The sequence below is a fragment of the Mus caroli genome, unplaced genomic scaffold (genome assembly GCF_978045245.1).
Source record: "Mus caroli unplaced genomic scaffold, Mus_caroli_1 scaffold_19, whole genome shotgun sequence".
In the NCBI taxonomy this organism is placed as follows: Eukaryota; Metazoa; Chordata; class Mammalia; order Rodentia; family Muridae; genus Mus; species Mus caroli.
The window spans coordinates 41,073,102-41,100,022 of record NW_028227274.1 but is presented as its reverse complement, the minus strand read 5'-3'; the positions used below and the strand labels follow the sequence as shown (position 1 = coordinate 41,100,022).

The 26,921-nt window shown below is 42.5% G+C and overlaps 1 pseudogene; it reads left to right on the top strand.

Annotated features, from left to right (window-relative positions):
• The window catches only part of LOC147000274 (dihydropyrimidinase-related protein 3-like), a 33,687-nt pseudogene extending 12,019 nt beyond the window's left edge, over positions 1 to 21,668 (top strand).
• Positions 21,669 to 26,921: the final 5,253 nt, after the last annotated feature.

The following is a 26,921-nucleotide window of genomic DNA, read 5'->3' as shown; positions in this document are numbered from 1 at the left end:
ACCTTGTTCATTGGGATAAAAATAGTAGGAATCAGCCATGAGAAGAAGAAGTTTTTTCTGTCATACCTATACTGTAAATAGGATTTTAGCAACACAGTAACTCAGGTAATAGTATCCAGAGGTATGATTTTTAATTGTGCTTGAATTCTGAATCATTCATCTTATTCATGTATTTTAAATAGACTAACCCACAGGCAAGTCTGATATTAAAATCTGAGTTGTCAATTTTGAAGCTGTAGCGTCTGGTTAGACCAGAATAGGGTTGGAAGTCTGCACCTGGACTAACAGAGCCCAGATGAGTTTGATAGAGAAGGCAGGTGACCAGAGGCTGGGGGATCTGGCCCTAAACCTTAAGCTCCATGGCCTTAATTCAAGTACTTAAATCAGAGCACAGCATGGAGCAGATGCTCAAAACCTTTCATTGAATAGAAATAAAGGAAAGATTGAACCAGCCAGCAAGTCAGGCAAGGCAATCTACCCAGGGAGCAGTGTCTGAAATAGGTGAAGAAGAAGTGACATTTTACTGGTAATGTAGATGAAACATGGACACTCTTATCAAATGATTTGCCTTTTAATAATAATAGTAAAAAGAAACCAGTGAAAAATTTAAAGATTCGACTGTATTGCTCCAATTGGGGAGATAAATATTTGCCCAACATATAAATTTTATTCTTTTCCCCCTTGAATGCATTTTAGCCCAGAGCATACAGATATTATTTTCCCAAATGTTCGCAGCAGTCATCTAAGAAATTTCTCCACTTTGTTTCTCTTATTTTAGGAGCAGGCACGGATGCTGGAAATGGGGATGACTGGCCCAGAAGGCCACTTTTTGAGCAGACTGGAAGAGGTGAGTTTTGTTGGGTGTTGGAGGGAAGGGCATGCAGCAAAAAATCAAGATGACAGTGAGTGTTGTTTTCAACAGTGTTTTCTGGGAGACTTGTTGTTACAGTCCTAGGGTGTCACTCACTTTACAGTTGGAATATTTCTGTTTGGCCCTGCCTGAGCCATATCCACACATAGTTTAGGCACAAGTGAGGCTGGAAGAATGTGATAGAATCTATGATTCAATCTATCATTGTTGGGAGACTTCTCACAGAGACCTCTTCTGGCTAGAAGGTAGAACAAAGATGTCCATCTCTGACTTTCGGTTGCTTTACACTCAGGCTGCAGTAGGTGTTCTGTGTGTCTCAGTCTTTGCTAATCACGCCGAATTCTAGAGAAATTCTATGCACTTTTTTTCATATTGCAATGAGTCTTTTAAAACACTGACAATGTGGGAAGGAGGACTTTTCAGTCTCAATATGCCTATTGATTCTTGTCTCTTATGTCAGCAACTGCTGCTGGCACAGGGCTCAGAGCTTGGAATTAATTGCCCACCTATCTGAAAGCAGCTTTGTTCTGAACTGCCACCTTACATGATTTCAACCCCCCACCCCTACCTGCCCCCTTTGTCAATTAAGCTAATCCTGTATGGCAAATTCCACTAAAGAAGGAGAACCTAAACTTTTAGTTCTTCCCTTATCTCTTCTACAGCTTTCAAGAATTTAAATGTAACACAGGTATAGGGAAAGTTTCCTATTGCAATGGAGCTATACATTTTTGTAAGCCAAATGATACACTTGTATCAGGTGCATACAGATGGAGAAGTAGAATGTGGCCAGCTTACTAGATGCTGCCAGTTGATACTATCTGTAAATTAATGACGAACATTCCAGTTACACACCACATTCCTGAAAAAAAAAATGTTCCCTAATGATTCCAGGGTCTTTGTAAGAGATATGTATTCCTGACAGTGCTAACTCCAGGTGTTATCTCAGATATTATTCATGGTCCTCCCACTCAAGGTACTGGCATTGCATGGGTAAAGAATCTAAAAGTTAGAGGTCACTCATGGGCTGATCATGTTTGAAGGACTGAAAAATCGCTTATGTAGTGTTAGCTGGCAACAGTGGTCAACACTGTTTGTGAAACTGGAAATGCTGGTCTCTGGAGGGATAGGCTGGCTAAACAGATTCCTTTAGACACAGCCAGGGGATTTCACAGCAAAGCCTATTTTTGTTCCTTGGATTGGTTTTCAACCTTGTTCCACCCCCACCACCTCAACCTTTCCCAGTCCCTTCTCCCTTTTAGTAAGAAGGCCACTTAGCTGTAAATCTCTCCAGCTCCAGAAGCTCTTTTGAGTAAATTTGAAATGTGATGTAACCTTCTAAAGATAGTCATGTTGTTGAAGTGCATAAAACCCTTTGGTGCTGGAAGGAGCATGATCAAAGGGGCCAGGGCTAAGGTCATGGGGCTGTTGAAGTGGTCAGCAAAGGTATGAAGGGGGAGTGAGTATCAGAAAAGCCTATGCTTTTTCAGTTCAAAGCCCCCAAGCCCAGATGATATCTCAAGTGATGCTGCTCAGAAAGCATAGCAACAGGCGCTGAGCATATTCTCCAGTGTGCAGTATCTGGGTGCCTAAAGGGCTTTACCTGTACCCCAAAGCCCTCTGGAGCATACCAGTTCCTCAAGTCAACTGAACCACAGTCACCATGGTGTGACTGGTTTGCATTATGCTGCCACTAGACATCTGTAAGCCATTTGAGGCATATTTGTTTTTCAAGTATTGGTCTATGCAAGCTAACCCAGAAAGTCATATTCATATGAAAAGGAATGTCAGCTGATTCAATGAGTAATAGCCATTGAGTGTCTCTCTCTCTTCTTCAGGCTGAGCTGGTCTGGCTCAGAATTTGAGCAAGAGTAGACTTCTCATTGCTCAGAAACTGTGACCAATAGTCACGCCAACAGCCAGTGTTCCAGGCACTAATGTCTCAAAGGGATTGGTCATTTCATCCTTACAATGGCTCCAGATGTCAGGACTCTTTGGTTCTCCCTCTTTGGCAGGAAAGCAGCAGCACTGAAAGGCTGTGAGGTCTACCTGAGGTTACCTGGCTTGTATGTAAGAGAACGAGGATTCACTCTCAGTCACCCAAGGGAGCCTGGGCTCTCCCACATCTCACTTGTTTAATCAGCTAATCCGTATTCCTCGTGGTTTAAGTGCTGCTGGCTTAGCTGGCATATTTGAAAGCATGAACTCTAAAGTTGGAGTAGGCTAAATGAGATCAGTAATAAAAACAGTGGCTGTGCTCCTGTAAAGCTTGGGAATTACCATAATAAGGAATCCTACATAGAACTAACCCTTTGCTGACCCCATAGCTGCAGGAAATGTCTTGATATCCTTGCCTTTCTGATGGCCTTCAGCTGGGGTTGACAGGATTGTGCTTTCCCAGAGACTCTGCCCTGAGATTGGGAAGTAGAGTCTTTTGAGGGTGGGGGTGGGTCAGCCTTTATGCTAACTATAGGAGAGGAGAAAGGTACAATGACAGATACTGCCCTAGACACAGCACTAGGCTATTCTCCTCCTTTGATAAGGGACAGAGACACAGGGAAGTCCAGGAATGGAACAGGGTAGATGAATTCCAGAAGCAGATTCAGTCTGTGTAATTTCAGATCTTCCTGGCTTGTTCCTAGCCTCACCAAAGTACCTTATCACCACCTGTTGTAGAGGCAGGATCTGGAAAGGGTGAGGGGCTCTGCTTTACTGACTGCTGGGACTTGTTTTTGTAGCTGGAAGCTGAGGCTGTGTTCTGTGCCATCACTTTTGCCAGCCAGACCTACTGCCCCTTTTATGTCAACAATGTCATGAGCAAGAGTGTGGCTGATCTCATCTCACAAGTCAGGAAGAAAGGTGATTTGTGCTCCCAGGATGATGAATCTCCCACTGCACAATGTGGGTCCTCCCTTCCTCTCCAGGCTGCCCAATGTAGTAGAAACCGCATCTCTTCTGTTTCTTGCCATGCTCTCTAGGAAGCTCTGTCTACAACTGGAGTTCCAAGGTTTTTTCCATCTGCTAAATTGTAAAGTGAAGCTCAGGATGGTTAAGTAACTTGCCTGAAATAAAAATAACAGCACAAATTAATTTCTCCAAGATTTAATACTTCTACTCACTTTCCATCTGTTCTCTGTCAGTTCACATTATCTGAGATTCATAAATAGACACCCCAGTCAATATTATGCTAAATATGAAGTCAAAGATCCACGTCAAAACTGGCTTAAACAAGCCATCAACAATAAAGTATTGGTTGTAATTAAGGTATGGTTAGCTTGATGAGTTTTGGCAATGACATTAGCACTCTAACATTTTCATCCACTGTTAGCTTAGTTTTTTTTTATCTCCCTGGTGGTTCCTCATTCAGTATTAACCATGACTGAAATAGATGATACCAGAGGGCATCTATTGTCCTCAATTCCCATTGAAGGGAACAATTAGAAATGGCTCAAGCAAGCATCTAAGAATTTGTGATCATCTTGACTGGGAACTGTGTGCATCTCTGAACCAAAGGCTGTCCAGAGACATCATCTGGCCAGACAGCATCATCTGGCCAGTCCTGAGAGCCCATCACAGGGGTGTGGTCACTCCACCTGATCATTTAGGTCAGAACAAGTTATTTTAGAAAGGAGTGGAATGGCTTTTACACTGTGGTCTTCATGATCCAGGGCTCTATCCTCATTGCCTTTCTGCCTTCTGCTGTGCTGTCCACTGTTTTTAATTTAACCAGGGCTTGCAATATCTTGAACTCCTTGTTCAAGGATTTTTATTGTTATTTGTTTTTTATTTATTTATTTTGTTCCTTGTCCTTAATGATAGGCTCTTGGGCTTAGAGTGTTAGAGAAACTAGAGATGTGGGCTGTGCTTGATTGTGAAAGGAGATTCCCTAGGCAATCATACCTTGTTACTGACCTGTGCTGAACAATCTGGGAGCAGAGAGACCTAAGATGAGTGATTCATCAGCTAAGTGATCCCGAGGAACATCTATGTCAGAGTGACTATGGTGCTGAGGGGCAGACCATGTATTTCATGTATTTGGCCATGGTATTTCTGGCCATGTATTTCAGCACTCCGGCTTTCTGGACCCTTTTTCAATGGGAGAGGAATCTTTCTAGGTGTCCAAATGTCTTCCTAGTGGTGAGGTTCTGGAGTATGTTTATGGACAACCTGCTCTTTTATGTCTCAGCAGTTAATGATCCTACTCCCTGGCTAACAGGCAATTGGGAGAACCAGGAAAGCAGTCGGATTCTCCTTGCTAGAACTGAGGTCTGGATAGGAAGTGGGAAAAGGAGGGAGAAAGGAAGAACAGGAAAGACCACTACACTCACCCTATCCACCTGGTACCTTAATCTCACATGCCCTCTGCTGGTGTATCCCATGTGAGCTCTGTGCTCAGAATCACCTGATGATGGAGTGTTTTCAGGTGTGAAATACTTCATATTCATGACAGAAACTTCTGCCCATTAGCCTTCTGACTTGAGATTGTCTAGTAAGGAGGACTCACACAGCTGTTCTTCCAGGGATAAGGGGATGTGCAATTCTGGGACAAAATAAGGGGCTGCAGATACTGAAGCTATGAACATCTTTTGGGCAACTATTCTCAGGGAGAATTGAGAGTACTACCAACAGGGAGATGGAATGTGGCTTCCTTGTGGATTTGTTCTGGTTCAATTTCCAAAGGATCTCATCAGCTCTCACCCATGCTGCTTAAGACCTCTGGTTCTCATAATTAGTATTAAAAAATGTTATAAGTTAAGGCTGGCAGGGATGTGTGTGTGTGGGGGGTTTCCCTCTCTATAAAAGCACTTGTGTCAAAGAACAAGGACCTGGGCCAGTCTCTTCTACACACACACACACACACACACACACACTGTGTAATACAGTGAAGCACTGACATGAATATTATAAATACTGACTTCTCAAACAATTCTAAAAAGTGATGGGCATTATTATCATGCTATTTTGAATGAAGAAATTCATGCAATCAGCTGGGTGGATCAGTATCCAAATTCCCATATAATTGAGAATGTTACTTCTCCAACTTCTATTCTAAATGTTGTCCTAAGGAACAGTTGGTCCTCTCAAGGTTGCATTTCTCATAATTGTCAAGTGTTTTCCTTGAATCTTACTTCTTCATTTCTCTGTCAATCTTTTTATCACCACCCCATAAGACAGCTATGTATATGTCAATTATTGCTAGTCTCATATTTTTTTCTGTAGTAGATACCACTAACCAGTCATGGATATCTTCTAGTGAAACTAGACACATTATTAGAATTTCCTCTAGCTACTATTCCAGTGAACTGTTAACAATTGATTGAAGTTGAAACAAGGCAAAATCTCTTTATAATGCTGGCTACAAAATGTCATAGAAAGTGGTTGTGCAAACTCTGGAGACAGAATGTAGAAAAAGATGAAAGTCAAAACGTGCGTAAGGCTTGTCACCACATGTTTCTCCCAAGATGCTGATGTATAGAAATGATGGGCCAACCAAATTTAAGGAAAATCATTTCCTTCTGAATCACTATCTCTTTCTTAAAGTTTAACATAAGCCTCATACAGCACCCAAGGGCCAGTTCCATCTTAATGCATTGAATATTACTGGGTCTCCAGTTCCCAGACACTGTTTGTCAAATTGAAAAATGCATAGTCAAGGAAAACCACCATTAAAATATAAAACAGCAGTAACAAAACTATGTAAGAGGCCTGTATTCTACAGAATGGGTTTTACCCTGTAGGGTCATACCTTATCCTTGGACCAGGAGGAGCTGGCAGTCCCCAGCAAAGTGAAACACACTTGGAACTTTGGGTCTCTACAGTGGAAAAGGGTAGACAGGAAAGGAATTAGTATAGGAAAGAAGACTCAATCAGTTAAGCATCTGCCATGCAAGCATGCGAAAGCTGGGCATGGTGGCCTACTCTGATAGTCATAGCTCAAGGGATGGAGACAAGAGAACCCCTGGACCCTACTAGCAAGCTTACCTTGTCTAGTCAGTGAGCTGCCAGTTCAGTGAGAGACTGCCCCAAATAGTAAAATGGAGGACAGAGAAGGCATCCAATGTTGGCCTCTGGCCTCTAGACCCATGCACACACATGTATAAATACATTCCCAAATTATTTGTACACACACACACACACACACAATTAGTATTTATTGAGTATCTACCACGGGCCAGACCTTTCATGTATGCTAAGTCCTTTCAGAAGTTTGGGAGTGCAAACAATGTCTTCAGTTCTAGGTCATAATGCTTTGACATGTTAATGTGTCCTGTAATCACATAATCAGTAAATAGTTTTATTTTCTTCCTGTCAAACATAAAATTGCCTCAAAGTGTGAGGCTTACAGTCAGAGCTTATAACTAGTGACTTCTTATTGTGAACATTGATTCATCCAGTCATTCAAAACATTGTTCACATTTAATAGAGAAACAGACCTAAAATAAAACTGGGAATAGAAATTGAACCTCTAAGTTGCCTCACTCCAGAGACACAGTCTTGAGCAAAGTTATAGTTCTGATTAGATATGCTGGAACAGAGCACTACACATCTCTTACAAACCTGATATCCACTTCTTCCAGGAAATGTGGTCTTTGGCAAGCCCATCACTGCCAGCCTGGGAATAGATGGAACTCAATATTGGAGTAATAACTGGGCCAAAGCTGCTGCATTTGTGACATCCCCACCTCTGATACCTGACCCTACCACACCTGTCTACATCAACTCCTGGCCAGGTTGGTGTCAGAATGCCATGTATTCTGTGGGATCATCTTGGGGCCACCTCGGATGTGGGCTGTAGTAGTATTAGTCTAAGTGGAAGATGAGTGTCTACAGCATCAAATTCTCCAGCAGTTGTGAGTACAGAAAACTGTCTCTTCTACCTCACAGTTCAACTGATGACACAATTCCAGTGTGAATGATGGTTCTAGCAATTGATGCCTAACTTGGCCAAGCTTGGGCTCTCCCTTGCCCCTCATAACAATTTTATGAGTGAGGCATCATTTTATAGATTCATCGACTGATGGTCAGGGCATTTAAAAGCTCTTTTTCAGGACTCAAAGCATTGTCATGATGACACTTAGTCAGCGATTATAGGGAGATTAAAAAATCAGGCCACTGGTCATTTGAGTCCTTGCATGTTTAGTTTCTATTTGTATGTGTGTTTATATGTGTGCACACATAGGAGTGCATGCTTGCCTGAGTATCTTTATGTGTGTACCTCATGTGCAGGTGACATCAGAGGCCAGAAGAAGGTATAAGATAGCATGGAGCTGGGGTGAGGGCCAGTTGTGAGCCAGATGATATGACTGCTGAGGACCAAACCTGGATCCTCTGTAGCAAGAGCGAATGATAATAACCACTGAGCCAGTTCTCCAGCCTTCATCTGAGTCTTTGTAATTGGCCACAGAAGACATGATCTGATTCTACTTCCTCACTTTACGGATGGGTAACAGCCCAAGGAGGAGAGGAAAGTTAGCCAAGATCACACAGCTTAGTAGGAGATAGAGATATTACAAATGAAGTCATGAAGACATGATTTTTGGTTACCCAGTATTTTTCAGCCATCTCTCCTAAACATGTGCAACTTTATCTTTTTTCAGCGGGGATCTGCAGCTCTCTGGAAGTGCCCACTGACCTTTAGCACTGCTCAGAAAGCCATTGGGAAGGACAACTTCACAGCCATCCCTGAAGGCACCAATGGTGTAGAGGAGCATATGTCTGTCATCTGGGACAAGGCTGTGGTAAGGGAATGAGGGAGGGTGGCCCAGGTAGAACTATCCATGAACCAAATAAAAGGCTCAGGCACTAATCAAACTAAAACCTGTCCCTCAGGGAATCCTTGAAGAGTATGTTCGGGGTGTAGGTGAGGTCTACAACCTCAGGAGATGTCCATGGATGTTGCAGGAGGTTTGACCACACTGTGTACACCAAGACTGAGTTATTGACTGGGAAAACCTGTTTTTCCTTGTGTGTCTCAGCCCTAGCATACAACTTTAATCCAAGAGCTTTCTGTTTATTGAAAACATGGTTAAAGTCAACCATTGGTCAAAAGGCAGAACAAGCAACCAGAAAGGGAATGAACATAGAAAAAAAAAAAAACAGAGAGTAAGAGGATGAATACAGAGAGACACAGAAAGTAGAGAGGAGGGCTATTTGGTTTGCGGGTTATTGAAAAGTCATGGAGGAGAACTTAGTTTTGGGACATCAGCTGTGGATGAAGGTCATCAAAGGGTCATCTGGATGTTTTATCTGACTTCCTGAGGTAGCAGGCTCTTACCCCAGTATTTGGCTCCTGACTCTTTTTTAGCAAAATCAAATGCTTGAAATTTTGTTAAAAACAACACAGAGAGCCAGATGGCTTGTGTAACATTGGAATTCACCTACTAGGAATGACTTCTAGGGTCTAGAAACTCTAAGACAGCTTCCATACACAGCTTACTGTCATCCAATCTCATGATCTGTATTTAAAGGATAGTGAGTCCATTCCTTGTGTTAGAATAGCTTTATAATTTCTTTTCAAAATTTTGGATATGAAACTTAAAATGGCAAGCAATTCATCTGTCCCTGAAGCCACCATGTCATAACAGGAGCATCCCACATTGAAGGCTTGTGAACACCCCAGCCTATAAAAGGGATCGACTCTCAGTGTCCCTTGGTCAAGTAGCAATTTTTTCCCCCTGGTTTAATCATAAAGATTGATGAAAGAAATAGCCATATCAATAAAGACACTCCTGAAGATTTTAGTAAAAATCATATTAACTTCACTATTCAGTCTGCTCCCTATGTGCAGTGCCAGTACAGTGTCTCTAAAATAACTAATGCCTCCTTCATCTATGTGGGCAATCCAGTAAGCCCCTTGTTTGTGGAAATTTAAAGGCAGGGTTTGAAAGTTAATTCTTTCCATACTCAGGCTATTTGTTTTAAGAAAAGAGAAATTATAATCTTTTTGTCTCTTCTCTCATGTGGTTGGCTTTTTTCTATTTTTGTGAGCATTCTGTCTTTATGGATTCTTTATCTTACAGATACTATCTCAATGTATTAAAAATTAATATAAAACATACATGCTGCATACGATGCTTCTTTCAATATGAAGCCTGTAACTAGTTCCCTAAGATTAAGTCACTGGTGATAATCATAGTTGATTTACTATATAAGAGGATTCTGTTATGGCCATAGGACAACAAAATCACCACCATATACTTCTGAAAACACATCCTTATCATTTTTTTTTTTGTAAAGTAGAAATCATTCTATTTTTTTTTATTTTTTTTTTGTATATATTTTTATTATGTATTTTCCTCAATTACATTTCCAATGCTACCTGAAAAGTCCCCCATACCCTCCCCCCAACTCTCCTACCCACCCATTCCCACTTTTTGGCCCTGGCCTTCCCCTCTACTGGGGCATAAAAAGTTTGGGTGGCCAATGGGCCTCTTTCCAGTGATGGCCGTCTAGGCCATCTTTTGATTCATATGCAGCTAGAGTCAAGAGCTCTGGGGTACTGGTTAGTTTATAATGTTGTTGCACCTACAGGGTTGCAGATCTCTTTAGGTCCTTGGATACTTTCTCTAGCTCCTCCATTGGGTGTCCTGTGATCCATCCAATAGCTGACTGTGAGTATCCACTTATGTGTTAGCTAGGCCCCGGCATAGTCTCACAAGAGACAGCTATATCAGGGTCCTTTCAGCAAATGCTTGCTAGTGTATGCAATGGTGTCATCGTTTGCAGGCTAATTATGGGATGGATCCCTGGATATGGCAGTCTCAAGATGGTCCATCATTTTGGCTCAGCTCCAAACTTTGTCTCTGTAACTCCTTCCATGGGTGATTGTTTCCAATTCTAAGAAGGGGCAAAGTGTCCACACTTTGGTCTTCGTTCTTCAGTTTCATGTGTTTTACAAATTGTCTCTTATATCTTGCTATACTAAGTTTCTGGGCTAATAGCCACTTATCAGAGTACATATCATTTGAGTTCTTTTGTGATTGTGTTACCTCACTCAGGATGATGCCCTACAGGTCCAAACATTTGCCTAGGAATTTCATAAATTCATTCTTTTTAATGGCTGAGTATTACTCCATTGTGTAAATGTACCATATTTTTTGTATCCATTCCTCTGTTGAGGGGCATCTGGGTTCTTTCCAGCTTCTGGCTATTATAAATAAGGCTGCTATGAACATAGTGGAGCATGTGTCCTTCTTACCGGTTGGGACATCTTCTGGATATAGGCCCAGGAGAGGTATTGTTGGATCCTCCAGTAGTACTATGTCCAATTTTCTGAGGAACGGCCAGACTGATTTCCAGAGTTGTTGTACAAACTTGTAATCCCACCAACAATGGAGAAGTGTTGCTCTTTCTCCTCATCTTTGCCAGCATCTGCTGTCACCTGAATTTTTGATCTTAGCCATTCTGATTGGTGTGAGATGGAATCTCAGGGTTGTTTTGATTTGCATTTCCCTGATGTCTAAGGATGTTGAGCAGTTTTTCAGGTGCTTCTCAGCCATTCGGTATTCCTCAGGTGAGAAGTCTTTGTTTAGCTCTGAGCCCCATTTTTAATGGGGTTATTTGATTTTCTGAAGTCCACCTTCTTGATTTCTTTATATATATTGGATATTAGACCCCTATCTGATTTAGGATAGGTAAAGATCCTTTCCAAATCTGTTGGTGGCTTTTTTGTCTTATTGACGTTGTCTTTTGCCTTGCAGAAGCTATGCAGTTTCATGAGGTCCCATTTGTCAATCCTTGATCTTACAGAACAAGCCATTGCTGTTCTACTCAGGAATTTTTCCCCTGTGCCCATATCTTTAAGGCTTTTCCCCACTTTCTCCTCTATAAGTTTCCATGTCTCTGGTTTTATGTGGATATCCTTGATCCACTTAGATTTGATTTTAGTACAAGGAGATAGGAATGGATTGATTTGCATTCTTCTAAGTGATAATCACCAGTTGTGCCAGCACCATTTGTTGAAAATGCTGTCTTTCTTCCCCTGGACGGTTTTAGCTCCCTTGTCGAAGATCAAGTGACCATAGGTCTGTGTGTTCATTTCAGGGTCTTCAATTCTATTCCATTGGTGTACTTGTCTGTTGTTATACCAGTACCTTGCAGTTTTTATCACAATTGCTCTGTAGTACAGCTTTAGGTCAGGCATGGTGATTCCACCAGAGGTTCTTTTATCCTTGAGAAGAGTTTTTGCTATCTGAGGTTCTTTGTTATTCCAGATGTATTTTCAGATTGCTCTTTCTAATTCATTGAAGAATTGAGTTGGAATTTTGATGGGGATTGCAATGAAACTGTAGATTGCTTTTGGCATGATAGCCATTTTTACAATGTTGATCCTGCCAATCCATGAGCATGGGATATCTTTTCATCTTCTGAGATCTTCTTTAATTTCATCCTTCAGAGACTTGAGGTTCTTATCATACAGATCTTTCACTTCCTTAGTTAGAGTCAAGCCAAGATATTTTATATTATTTGTGACTATTGAGAAGGGTGTTGTTTCCCTAATTTCTTTCTGAGCCTGTTTATTCTTTGTGTAGAGAAAGGCCATTGACTTGTTTGAGTTAATTTTATATCCAGCTACTTCACTGAAGCTGTTTATCAGGCTTAGGAGTTCTCTGGTGGAATTTTTAGGGTCACTTATATATACTATCATATCATCTGCAAAAAGTGATATTTTGACTTCATCTTTTCCAATTTGTATCCCCTTGATCTTCTTTTGTTGTGGACTTGCTCTGGCTAGGACTTCAAGTACAATGTTGAAGAGGTAGGGAGAAAGTAGGCAGCCTTGTCTAGTCCCTGATTTTAGTGAGATTGCTTCAAGCTTCCCACTATTTATTTGATGTTGGCTACTGGTTTGCTATAGATTGCTTTTATCATGTTTAGGTATGGGCCTTGAATTCCTGATCTTTCCAAGACTTTTATCAGGAATGGGTGTTGGATCTTGTCGAATGTTTTTCCCCTTGTAACAAGATATTCATGTGGATTTTGTCTTTGAGTTTGTTTATATAATGGATTATGTTGATGGATTTCCATATATTAAACCATCCCTGCATCGCTGGAATAAAACCTATTTGGTCAGGGTGGATGATTGCTTTAATGTGTTCTTGGATTCTGTTAGTGAGAATTTTATTGAGTATTTTTGCATCTATATTCATAAGGGAAATTGGTCTGAAGTTCTCTATCTTTGTTTGATCTTTCTGTGGTTTAGGTATCAGAGTAATTGTGGTTTCATAGAATGAGTTGGGTAGAGTTCCTTCTACTTCTATTTTGTGGAATAGTTTGTGCAGAACTGGAATTAGATCTTCTTTGAAGGTCTGATAGACCTCTGCACTAAACCCATCTGGTCCTGGGCTTTTTTTTTTTTTTTTTTGGCTCGGAGACTATTAATGACTGCTTCTATTTCTTCAGGGGAATATGGGAATGTTTAGATCATTAACTTGATCCTGATTTAACTTTGGTACCTGGTATCTGTCTAGAAATTTGTCCTTTTCGTCCTGGTTTTCCAGTTTGTTGAGTATAGCCTTTTGTAGAAGGATCTTATGGTGTTTTGAATTTCTTCAGGATCTGTTGTTTTGTCTCCCTTTTCATTTCAATTTTGTTAATTAGGATGCTGTTCCTGTGCCCTCTAGTGAGTCTAGCTAAGGGTTTATGTATCTTGTTGATTTTCTCAAAGAACCAACTCCTAGTTTGGTTAATTCTTTGAATAGTTCTTCTTTTTTCCACTTGGTTTATTTCACCCCTGAGTTTGATAATTTCCTGCCGTCTACTCCTCTTGGGTGAATTTGATTCCTTTTTTTCAAGAGCATTTGGAGGTGTTGTCAAGATGCTAGTGTGTGCTCTCTCTAGTTTCTTTTTGGAGGCACTCAGAGCTATGAGTTTCCCTCTTAGAAATGCTTTCATTGTGTCCCATAGGTTTGGGTATGTTGTGGCTTCATTTTCATTAAACTCTAAAAAGTCTTTCATTTCTTTCTTTATTCCTTCCTTGACCAAGGTATCATTGAGGAGATTTTGTTCAGTTTCCATGTCAATGCTGGCTTTCCATTATTTATGTTGTTATTGAAGATCAGCCTTATGCCATGGTGGTCTGATAGGATGTATGGGACAATTTCAATAATTTTGTATCTGTTGAGGCCTGTTTTGTGACCAATTATTGGTCAGTTTTGGAGAAGGTGTCATGAGGTGCTGAGAAGAAGGTATATCCCTTTGTTTTAGGATAAAATGTTCTGTAGATATCTGTTAAGTCCATTTGTTTCATAACTTCTGTTAGTGTCACTGTGTCCTGATTTAGTTTCTGTTTCCACGATCTGTCCATTGATTAAAGTGGTGTGTTGAAGTCTCCCACTATTATTGTGTGAGGTACAATGTGTGCTTTGAGCTTTACTAAAGTGTCTTTAATGAATGTGGCTGCCCTTGCATTTGGAGCATAGATATTCAGAATTGAGAGTTTTTCTTGGAGGATTTTACCTTTGCTGTGTATGAAGGGTCCCTTCTTGTCTTTTTTGATAACTTTGGGTTGGAAGTTGATTTAATTTGATATTAGGATGGCAACTCTAGCTTGTTTCTTCAGACCATTTGCTTGGAAAATTGTTTTCCAGCCTTTCACTCTGAGGTAGTGTCTGACTTTTTCCCTGAGATGGGTTTCCTGTAAGCAGCAGAATGTTGGGTCCTGTTTGTGTAGCCAGTCTGTTAGTCTATGTCTTTTTATTGGGGAATTGAATCTATTGATATTAAGAGATATTAAGGAAAACTAATTGTTGCTTCCTTTTATTTTTGTTGTTAGATCCGGCATTCTGTGCTTGTGGCTGTCTTCTTTTTGGTTTGTTGAGAGATTATGTTCTTGCTTTTTCTAGGGCGTGATTTCCATCCTTGTATTGTTTTTTTTTCTGTATTATTCTTTGAAGGGCTGGATTCTTGGAAAGATAATGTGTGAATTTGGTTTTGTCGTGTAATACTTTGGTTTCTCCACCTATGGTAATTGAGAGTTTGGCCAGGTATAGTAACCTGGGCTGGCATTTGTATTTTCATAGTGTCTGTAAAACATCTGTCTAGGCTCTTCTGGCTTTCATAGTCTCTGGTGAAAAGTCTGGTGTAATTCTGATAGGCCTGCCTTTAAATGTTACTTGACCTTTCTCCCTTACTGCTTTTAATATTCTATCTTTATTTCATGCATTTGTTGTTCTGATTATTATGTGTCATGAGGAATTTCTTTTCTAGTCCAGTCTATTTGGAGTTCTGTAGGCTTCTTGTGTGTTCATGGGCATGCCATTCTTTAGCTTTGGGAAGTTTTCTTCTGTAATTTTTTTGAAGATATTTGCAGGCCCTTTAAGTTGAAAATGTTCATTCTCATCAACTCATATTATCCCTAGGTTTGGTCTTCTCATTGTGTCCTGGATTTCCTGGATGTTTTGAGTTAGGATCTTTTTGCGTTTTTTATTTTCTTTGATTGTTGTGCTGATGTTCTCTATGGAATCTTCTGCACCTGAGATTCTCTCTTCCATCTCTTGTTTTCTGTTGCTGATGCTCACATCTATGGTTCCAGATTTCTTTCCTAGGGTTTCTTTCTCCAGCGTTGCCTCACTTTGGGTTTTCTTTATTGTGTCTACTTCCCTTTTTATGTCTTGGATGATTTTATTCAATTTCATCACCTGTTTGGTCGTGTTTTCCTGCGTTCTTTAAGGGATTTTTGTGTTTCCTATTTAAGGTCTTCTGCTGTTTATCTGTGTTCTCCTGTATTCCTTTAAGAGAGTTATTAAGTCCTTCTTGATGTCCTATACCATCAGCATGAGATATGCTTTTAAATCGGGGTCTGAATTTTATGTGTGTTGGGTGCCCAGGACGAGGTGGGGTGGGAGTGCTGCGTTCTGATGATGGTGAGTGGTCTTGATTTCTGTTTGTAGGATTATTACATTTGCCTTTTGACATCTGGTAATCTCTGAAGCTAGTTGTTATAGTTGAATCTGGTTAGAGCTTGTTCCTCAGGTGACTATGTTAACCTCTATCATCAGACCTGGTAGACTAGCTCTCTCCTTAGTTTCAGTGGTCAGAGTATTCTCTGCAGGCAAGCTCTCCTCTTGCAGGGAAGGTGCCCAGATATCTGGTGTTCAAACCTGCCTCCTGGCAGAAGTTGTTTTCCACTCACCAGAGGTCTTAGGATCCTGTGGGGGATCCTGTGTGGGTCCTTGTGGGTGTCCTGAGACTCTGTGGGCAAGGCACCCCAGTGCTGGAGTGGACTAGAAGGAACTTGTGCCCCTGATCAGGCCGGGTTAATGCAGTCTCAGGTCCCTCATGATTGGATTGGAGCAGACTTTGTGTTCCCCTCACCACATGTGGGTCCTTTCTGGTGTCCGGAGACACTGCAGGCAAGGCACCCCAGTGCTGGAGTGGACTGGAAGGCTATCCTTATCATTTAGCAATAATACCTTGAATCTTTTAATTGATAACATGATACATTCTCAATAAAGGAACCTCAGACAAGTACATACATTTAAAAAAAAACCCTCATAATTCTATAATACAGGGATGTCCACTATCACCATCTAAGCAAGGTTTTGTATATGTATTCTTTCAGCCTACAAAAATACACATATACTGGAAGGAGGTGCTCACACTCACATGGTTTTTACTGTAAACTCTCTTTAATCCTTTTTGGAATTAGTACAAGTAAATGCTTAAGTAAACACGAAGATAGCTAGAAAAAGTGCATTCTTTAGGAAAAGTCTTAAGCCACACATTTCCACATTTTCCCTGTGAAGTTCATACTGCCCAGCTGGACACTGACCAGTGTCATGACCAGTTGACACTGTTTGGGGGGGTACTGTTATCTTCTTTTTGTAGTTTTGCCTAACTTCTAGAAGTGCAGAGAAAGTATAGGATTGAGTACTGGCAGTGGTACTCAAACCTAGCACCAACCAGTATCCCTTAACGTGCAATGTTGTCTTCCTGCTGAACAAGAGAAGAAGGAAGTGAGAAACCCTAATCTAGGTAGTAATGGCCATTCCTTCTAAATCAAAGGGTGTTATGGAATTGTGTACCAGCAGGGCCTGAAGGTCATGTTTCACTGAATTCACCACTAAGCCACTAAGTACAGGCACACTGTGCAATGTTGCTGGGGGTGTAGTGGCTGAGTTTGTGATAATATGACCAGCAGTGGAAGTAGAATTCCAATTAGAGAATCTTAAAAAAAGCAAGGCATTTTGCTTTGCTCGAGCCATCCCTCTCCAGGATATGTCAGTCTCCTGCTTTTTTGTTTGTTTGTTTGTTTTGTTTTGTTTTGTTTTATCAAGTTAGGCAGGTGTGTCCTGAGCTTGGATTGGCTTTACTTTGTGACTCAGTTCCTGGTAGCACCAAAGGAGGGTCTGAAACATAGATGATAACCCCATTCTTCTTTCTTCTCTTCCTACACCCATGGCATGGCTTTTTCCCCATCCCTGAACCTAGGTTACTGAATACAACATCTTTGAAGGGATGGAGCTGCGTGGGGCACCTCTGGTGCTTATCTCCAGGGCAAGATCATGCTGGAAGATGGCAATCTGCATGTGCCTCAGGGGGCTGGCCGCTTCATTCCCTGCAGCCCATTCTCTGACTATGTCTATAAGCGCATTAAAGCAAGGAGGAAGGTGTGTACCAATGAGTTATGGGGGTTAAAAAGGGAGTCTCATGCAGCCCCTGGGGTTCTGAGGACCAGGTAGACACATTGACACCCAGTCATCTCTCTTCTAGCCCACCCAAAGTTGCTCCATTGGGGAAAATGCCAACAGCTTTTAAGTACTGTGGTTCATATAAAATATCTCTCATTTCTTCCTTCCTTTCCTCCTTCCTTTCCTCCTTTCTTTCTTTCTTTCTTTCTTTCTTTCTTCCTTTCTTTCTTCCTTGCTTCCTTCCTCCTTCCTTCCTTCCTTCCTTCCTTCCTTCCTTCCTTCCTTCCTTCCAGTCTGTCTCTCTCCCTCCTCCCTCCCCCCTCCCTCACTCTCTGTCTCTCTATCTCTCTGTCTTTCTGTCTCTCTCTGTCTGTGTCTCTCTCTTTCTCTCTCTCTCTCTCTCTCTCACTCTCTCTTTCACACATACACACACACACACACACACACACACACACACACACTCAACTGAAGTAGTTGGGGGTGATTTAAAGATGGGGACTGGGGACGAGGTATTTCACTGAGTTCCTCTTCTCCCCTCTCCATCTTCCAGATGTTCTTGAAACTCTCCACAACTAAGTTATCCCAGACCCTGAGACTGGGATAGTGGTTGTGATGGTTTGTATATCCTTGGACCAGGGAGTGGCACCATCTGAAGGTGTGGCCTTGTTGGATTAGGTGTGGCCTGGTTGGAATGGGTGTGTCACTCTGGGTGTGGGTATAAGACCCTACCCTAGTTGCCTGCAAGTCAGTCTTCCACTAGCAGCCTTTGAGTGAAGACATAGAACTCTCAGCTCCTCCTGCACCATGCCTGCCTGGATACTGCCATGCATCCACCTTGATGATAATGGACTGAACCTCTGAACCTGTAAGCCAGCCCCAATTAAATGTTGTTTTTTATAAGACTTGCCTTGGTCATGGTGTCTGTTCACAGCAGTAAAACCCTAACTAAGACAGTGGTCTACTCCCTATTTCAGTTTTTGGCTTTCTAGAAAAGAAAAGAAAAGCCACACTTCCCCAGTGTAGGCATTGATTTATTGTGGTTTAGATTCTGGAACCAAAGCAATGCCATGGCTATAGTGTTGCTAGATGAGGAGTACTGATTCCTGTCACAGCCCTCATCCCATGAAGACAAGGGCACTGTGCTTGGTGGCTGCACAGAAGGCAGGGGTAGTGCTGCTCAGAAGTATCACCCTGGCTCATCCATCCCTTTCTGGTCCATAGGGATGCACACTCTCACTGCCTCACTTGTGGCCCTTGATATGCCAAGGGTTGCTTGTGGGACTGCTACTGCCTGGGTGGTCTCATCATGCTTGTCACACAGGACATAAGTGCCATGTGGGCACAGCATATTTACAAGGCTTTAAACCCCAGCCCTTGGCATAATTCCAAACCAAAACACAAAGTTGATTGATATTGCTATCTCTCTGTCTCTCTGTCTCTGTCTCTCTGTCTCTCTCTGTCTCTCTCTGTCTCTCTCTGTCTCTCTCTCTCTCTGTCTCTCTCTCTCTCTCTCTCTCTCTCACACACACACACACACACACACACACACACACACACAAACACACAAACACTCAATACCCAGTCCCTAGGCAAGTTCACAGCTAAAGGTCAATGGCTCTGGCCACAGAAACTCAGTTTCGGGCTTTGAAGCCCTAACTTGAATGAAGCTCTGAAAAGCCTTGGGTGGATCTCCTGTGGGATCTTATTGTGGCAGTGTTGTGACCTCATCTTAGACCCCTGTCCTTCCTACTGGTTACACTCCAACTATCCTAATAGTTCCGCCATGTCCCTACTTTGAGCTAGCTGTGCTTGCTGATCCCTCTGCTGCCTCTGTTGACATCCATATCAACGATTAGCATCCACTCAGCCATTTGCCTCTCCTGAGGCCAACATGGTCATTTGATGCTCAAGACCAGTTGTTCTCAACCTGTGGGTCTCAAATGCTTTGTGTGTATGTGTGTGTGTGTGTGTGTGTGTGTGTGTGTGTGTGTGTGTGTAGGAGTCTTAAATGACCCTTTCACAGGTGTCACATAAGACCATTAGGAAACACAGACATTTACATTATGATCTATAACAGGAGCAAAATTACAGTTACAAGATAGCAAAAAAATACTTTTATATTTGGAGTTCACCACAGCATGAGGAACTGTATGAAAGGGTCACAGCATTAGGAAGGTTGAGAACCACTGCTCTAGATGGAATCTCATGTCTACAGAGGCCTTCCTGGATGGCCTCTACCCTCAGTTTCTTGTGGCACTGTGTCTTCTGTCACATCCATGTCTTCTGTTTCCTCCTGGATTCCTCCCACACACACTTTTCATCAACAGGATTACACCTCCCAGATTACACATTCTACTCTGTTGGGTCCTTTGAATGGAAGAATCAATGGTGACCTGTTTCTCTGGCTGCAGATGGCAGACCTGCATGCAGTCCCAAGAGGCATGTATGATGGACCAGTGTTTGACTTGACCACCACCCCAAGGGGGGCACCCCAGGTGGCTCTAGTCAGGGCTCTCCCACTTGGCCAAACCCGCCAATGAGGAACCTCCATCAGTCAGGATTTAGCCTGTCAGGTGAGTGGAATGAGCTGGGGAAGGGAGGGAAGAGGGAGAGAGGAGGGAAACCCGCAACCCTAGGCTACAACCTAACCTTGCAAAATCAAGGTAAATGCCTTTAATAAGCCAGTGCTTGTGTCCCCTTCAAGGAGATGATGAGAACTGAGGACATAAAGTTTTCCTAATCAGCAAGTGGCCCTGGTAAAGAAATTAAACAAGGCATCTGCAAGTTAGAGTTCAGGTTCAAATGATAGCAAATTCTACTTAGAGATCAAACCTAACTGGGGGCAGGCCAATGGGACTGACTTCCTTTATGAATGGATAATGTTCTTCTACACCAGCGTGTAAGAAGTACGGTGTGTATGTGCTCAGGTTTCAGTGCACATAAAGCTGAGACAGTTTTCATGTTCCTGGAGCCGAGTTTCCCCTTCACAGTATGAATGATACAGAGCCAGCCTCTGCCGACTGGATGTTTTCCCCGTGTTTGCCATGTTTACAGACCTCACCTATTTCCAAAGGTTCTTTAATATAGAAAATGATTGCTTAATTGCTCCATACTTGTCTTAAAGTGTGTGAGTGTGGATAATTACAGGTGATCTTTCCTACAGTGGAAAATATACATGTGAGGGAGGCAAGGTAACAAGATAGGAAAGACATTTGAAGGTGAGACTATAGCATATAGTGAAAGCATGTGGGGTGGGGGGGAGGGGGTAGTAGAATGAGCAGAGACCATGGAGTAAAGGCTGTGGGAGACCTAGAGAGAAATGGAGGGAGAGAAGCTCAATGTTTCCAGGTAACTTTGCCAAGCATTTGAGATGATTCCCATTCCCAAGCAAATAGGGGTGTGTTCACCTTTGTCTGTGGTTTTTTTGCATTCACAGCTCCTTTATCAATGGAACCAAGTACTCCATAGCTCTTCTACCTGTGTAAACAGGGGACCATGGCCCCTCTAACTTACTGGCCTTGGGCAGGCGACCTCTACAGAATCTCTCTGTCATGGAACAATGAATTTTTTTCTCCCAAACCACAGTAGTTAGACTTTAAAACATACAACAGTCTGTATAAACATCTCTGTGTTCTCACTAATAGTATTGATAAATTTAGCACCAGACTGACTCAAGGGAGGAATATGGCTTTTCCTATCAAGAAAGTGTTTTTCCAGGACTCGGGTGGGGGTGAGTCATGGTTATGCATGGTTTGGTGTTAAGTTTCCTGTGCACCAGGAAAGCACTTACTATTGTTCACTCTTGAGATGACTCATGTTCTCTCTCCCCTATACTTCTCTTTCTTCTTCTTTCTCTTTGGGAAGTTGTCTCCACCTGCAGGCACCCAAGTGGATGAGGGTGTCTGCTCAGCTAGCAAACGCATTGTGGCGCCCCCTGGAGGCCGTTCTAACATCACATCCCTGAGTTAAGCCCTCCCAAAGAGGGAGGCAAGAAGCAAGAAGGAAAAAAAAAAATGAAGCCAAAATGGTACACCGATATTTAAGAAGGAACGTGAATCCATACAGTTGAGATCTAAAGAATCACTAAGCCTCAAGCCATATGTTTCCCAATGTTATGCTCGCTTGCCTAGCTTTATGAATTGCTTTGGTTTCTGTTTTTGCATCCTCTGGATTTCATTGAACCCTACCCCTACCCCCTTCCCCACCCCCACTTACATGCATGTGATCAGACAGGCCACTAAGGTAGATTCTGCATATTATAGTGTTGAGAGCATATGTAGCGCTGCATCTTATGACAAGGGCACAGACAAAGCTGGGATGTCGAGAAAAATGAATGAAGGCACGAAGGGCCTTTGGATGATTGGGTGGTGGGAGCCGAGGGCAAGATGGAGGGCACAAAGTGGATGGGATGGGATGTGTAATAGGGAGGTGCGTGGGAGGGGTGAGCAGAAGGCATTGTGTGTTGTATTATGATGTGTGTTAATTTCCATGGAGGATGGTCACATATGGCAGTGGGTGCTCCAACACAGTCCCCTGGGATCTGCAGAGAAGGCAGGAGGTCTTTGGGTTCTGGTCTTTGTCCTGTCCTTTCCTAGTAGATCTTGTTTCCTTACCATGTATTGAATGACAGAATTCAGCCAATTTTTCCACCTGTTGAATAATGCCAGTTGCTTGCTCAGGCCTCTTTCTCCTATGGCTTCCTAGTCTTGTATTCCCATCTGTGAAGACCACAGATGAACAAATGGACAGGTCTCTTCCTCTTTAGTTTCCTTGGGGCGCTTCCAAGGCTGCCATGGAGAATGCAGTCCCAGCTCTATTTAGGGAGGACAGGTAAGCTTAGACAGCCTTCCTTTCAGCCCGGGGGAGATGCTCCCCACCCTCCTCTCTAGTGTCTGTAAACTGAGTAAGGACCATGGCAGAGCTAGAGCCAAAGGCTTCCTTTGCTCATGGTGAATGGCTACTCTCCTCATCCCAGACCTGAGTACATTCCCAATGTTATTTCTTGAGGAGAGCAGATTTACTCCATTGTTCCTAAACTTTACTCCCAACAGTTTTTACTCTGCTTCTGTGGGAGGGTACACCAGAGATATAGGGAACCCAGCTCTGAGTAGCAGGACTGCACTGTATACCCACATTTTCAATGCTAACCAAGTGTTTCTTCGTCTGCTAGCAGATCCCAGGGGCTGGGTTATCACTCTTTAATTGGTACTAAATCTCTAGGATGATGTGTATAAAGCGACATGATGCAGCTTTCTTGGTGTGCAACACGTAAGGTCAGTGGGCAGCAGTGGTAGCCTCCCTCTTTGTCTATCAGAGTTGGAAGCCCATGTTCCTATCACATCATTTCCAAAATCAACTGTGAGCCAGATTCTGTGAGCAAGTCAGGGGGCTGTAGAAGCCAAGATACTCTTCCCATAGGAAACGTGGTAGTGATCTTGGCTCAGACTTCTGTGCTCTAGGGACCCACTCAATGAGAAATATCACACTGTGCATTAAGTACTCTGAAGAACAGAGCAGGCCTCTTATACCTTCGAAATACTTAAGAGAAACCTCCATCTCTGCCTGCAGGTGTTGTTTGGTTTTGCTGGGTTTTTTTTGTTTGTTTGTTTTGTTTTGTTTTTTGTTGTTGTTGTTTTGAGACGGGGAATTTTTGTTTATTTCGTTTTGTAAAGCTGCACAATTGAGTCCAGGCCCTCTCAAATGCTAGTCAAAACTCTGTCATGGTACTTCATCTTTGCCCCCTTCCAGCCCTGGCTATAGGCTGTCATAAAACTGAGAACTAGAGAAACATGAACAGTTTGGATACATAAGAATTTGGAAATTGCAGAGGAAGGGATTTTCCCGGAGAAAGTTATTCTGTTCTAATCTTGAAAAAGGCTTTCACCTCTGAAGAGGAAACTTGCTTCTTTAAAGCTCTCATGGTGCTTTCATTTTAAAGGAGACATTAGCAGAAAAAGAAGGGAATGAAGTTTTGAGTTACAATTCAAATTTGGGGATCAATCCAGGAACACAGAAGAACTTTTATATGCAAAGGGAGTTTGCCAGATCTGAAGCTTGTGTACTAAATACCTCAAAAGCCTGGCTAGGCAGCAGCACAGGTTGTGGTACCACCTGTGGCCACCAGATGGGGGACGAGACATGTAAATGAACTGTAATTCTGCGCCTCTGCAACTGTGTGGTTCCCCATGCCTGAGCCCTTCCAGGGTTTCTCTGATCATGAAAAATGAACTCCTTTGGGTCATTTGCACTGCACTTGGCATTTTCAAAGTGTGCCACTGTGCCATAACCTTATGTTCCACTCAAGCACTGGTTTCCTGTGCAAGGAACAGCTTCTTGAAGTCCTCAGGGTGGGCAGGCACCGTCTCAGAATGTGTCCCTTTCTTCATTTACTATGAGTAGTGCCCGAGCATAGTAAATCCTGAGAATCCCTTGGCAGCTCCCCAACTGTTTTCTTAACATGAGAATTTTTCTAAGATACATGTTACTGGAGTTACAAATTGAAATGCAAATTGGTTCTGCTACACAGGCAGACAGTAGCATGCCAGGGTGGGAGAGCATTTTGGTACCATCTTCTCTCAAGTAGCTCTGTCTTCAGGGCTTTCCACCAAGTCCCCTCTAAGAATACTCTGCAATCTCCAAACGCCAAGTTATTGCTGAGCCCCCAATGGCAATCTATTGACATTCTTTCTGAAAGGGCCACAGGCTTGAGTGGTTGAAAAGGTCTCTCCGGATCAATTAAATCAGCTTCCCCAGTGGAGAAATTTGTTACTTCTAAGTTTTTTGGGTTTTGTTTTGTTTTTAATCTAATAGGATTATAGTCATCCTCTAAAATGGCCTTTCTCTAACTTCAAAGTCCACTGGTTCTTTGGGTCATTTCTTTATCATGATATGCAGAGGTCTATCTCCTAAGGACTGAATCCTAACTCTGGACTCCATTCTGCTCATTCTGCTAAGTCCCTTCCAAGAGGTGAGTGCTTGCCAATGTTGCTTCTTGCCACAAGCCTCCCAGATCTTCTCCCTTAGACTGTGCCAGCTTGAGTCCTAATGCAGTCATGCATTCCTCGTAATTCCCCTTTGAGACATGGTGTGTGGGTGTTCAGTTCCGTGTCTGGTGGCTATGGACAGACAGTGAGTCTCCCTGTGACCTGTGCTAGCTGTGAGGCAGCTCGGTTATTGAAGAGCTGTTTGGTTTGAACCGTTTGAAGAAACCTGTGTATTGAGTTAGCTGAGATTAAAGAAACAAATGAACAAACAAACAAAAAGCTCATCACGTGAATGTTAATGTAAACCTGGTTATTAAAATAATTATAAAATTACCGTCACTAGTATCCAGTCTTTTGTGCGTGGAAAACTATCTCACCTAATATACTGAAACTCTGGGAGACTAGGAAATGGTTCAGTGGGTAAAAGAGCTTGCTGTGTAAGAAAGAAGACCTGAGTTCCAATCTCAGTTACCAGTTAAAATATGTATGCCAGAACCCTGGTACTGGGGATGGGGAATTGACAGGAGGATAACTGGGTTTGGTGGCTTCAAGTTCAGGGAGAGACTTTGGTTCAATGCTAAAAAGTGTTAAAGCAGAGCATCTGATGTCCTTGCCTGGTCCCCAGGATCATGCACATGAATGCACAGCCACATGTAAATGTACATGTATAAAACACACACACACACACACACACACACACACACACACACACACACCATGTAATAGAAAAGAAGAAACTTCCATTATTTGGATAGTAGGTAAATAAGCATCAGATCAGAAAACAGCAGAGGTTAATTGTAGACAGTTGTGGCCTGAGATTCAACTGTGGGCCACTCACCCAACAACGGAGTTTGAAACCATGGAGATCATTTAAGATTTTCCTAATAAATAATCACATTTATTTTTAATGTAATAAACATCTATTGGGGATGAGTCTAGTTGATTCTGAGACAGAACTTTAAAAAGGATTTGTTGTTGTTGTGCTTTTGTGTGGTTGTATGTGTGTTTGTCTTCCACTATCTCTTATGCCTTTCTGTAAACACCAGCTACTTATTTCCAAAAGTCTGGGGATGAGGGGAAGCCCCCATGTAAATCACACCAAACGTTTCCTTCAGCAACCTGATCTCAAAGAGTACAGTGAATGTCTGACAAAAACTGTTCTCTGTGCATAATAGAAACTTGGAAGTTCAGATTTGTGTAATGATTTTTATATGTTGTCTAGCCTTGGGGTGCAGCTTGTAGGTAGAGCATTTATTTACCTAGCAGGCAGAAGGCCCCAGGTCAGCTCCCCAACACTACAAAAACAGAGACATAAAACTACCTACAAACAAGTCAGGACTCTTGGATCATTTTGTCTATGAACTGCCATCATGTCTCTCCCTGTGTTGGGAAACATTTTTGAATCGAGTTCTCATTTGCATAGGGCAGACAATGGCAAGGTTTATGCTGGTACACAGGTGAGTCTGGAAGTGGGGTTATAAGATGTCTGAAAAGCTCAGGAGAAATAGGGCAAACTTGAGCTTGCTGAATGTAAGTGATGAACCCAGGCAGTTTCCATCTCAGTCCAGCCTTCCCAACAAAGCACATTCCTCGTCAAGGCAAAACTGGTCTTTGACATCTCTAGGTTTTCATTTTATCTGCCCAGGGAACCCAGAAGGAGAGAGTTTCCCTCAATATTATCAGCCAAAGTGATTGTTTGGCCACCCTCAGTACTGGTAATGTATGTCTCTCTGCTCATGACCAAGAAACAGCTAGGTAAGCCTGTTAAAGATTTGAGTGGCTTTAAAAGGGGCCAATGGCACTTATGATGGAGAATACAGGAAAGCTTAAACAGCTACTTAAAATATTGATGGCAGATGCATTGGCTAACTTTCATACCTATGGAGCCTTGAGTATTTGATGGTCACACTTGCCCAGCTTGGGAATGAGAAAGCGGAACAGTGTTAAAAATAACAAAAGCATTTTGCTTCCAAAGAGCCTTTGAGAATGTGCTTTTCTTATACCAACCCATCACAGAGGAAACACACATCTGAGAAGAAGGTAGCAGAGAAAGGGATCACCTGTGCAGCCTGCAAACTGAGAGTGTACACCTAAGGCTGGTGCTCTTCAGAACCTAAGGTGCTGAGCCCTGACCTTTGCACAGCTAGCTAGTGGCAACAGCATACAGGAAACTTAGTGTGGCAGGGGCTACAGGACAATTGGTGAGCAGAACTTCAGAGCCCACTAACTCCAGGACAGGCCAAGGAACTTCCAGCTGGGAGATTGTGGAGCTGTTGTGAGTCTATGAGTTACCCCAAAGTGCCCAAAGCCTTTGTTGTCCTCTTAGCTCAGATGATGGGCCTTGGACTATCCCCAAAGGCTATGGTAACGAAACGGGACCCAGAGAGGCGGGGGAAAACTCAAAGGGGTCATATAAGGATTATTTATAAACCTGAGGTC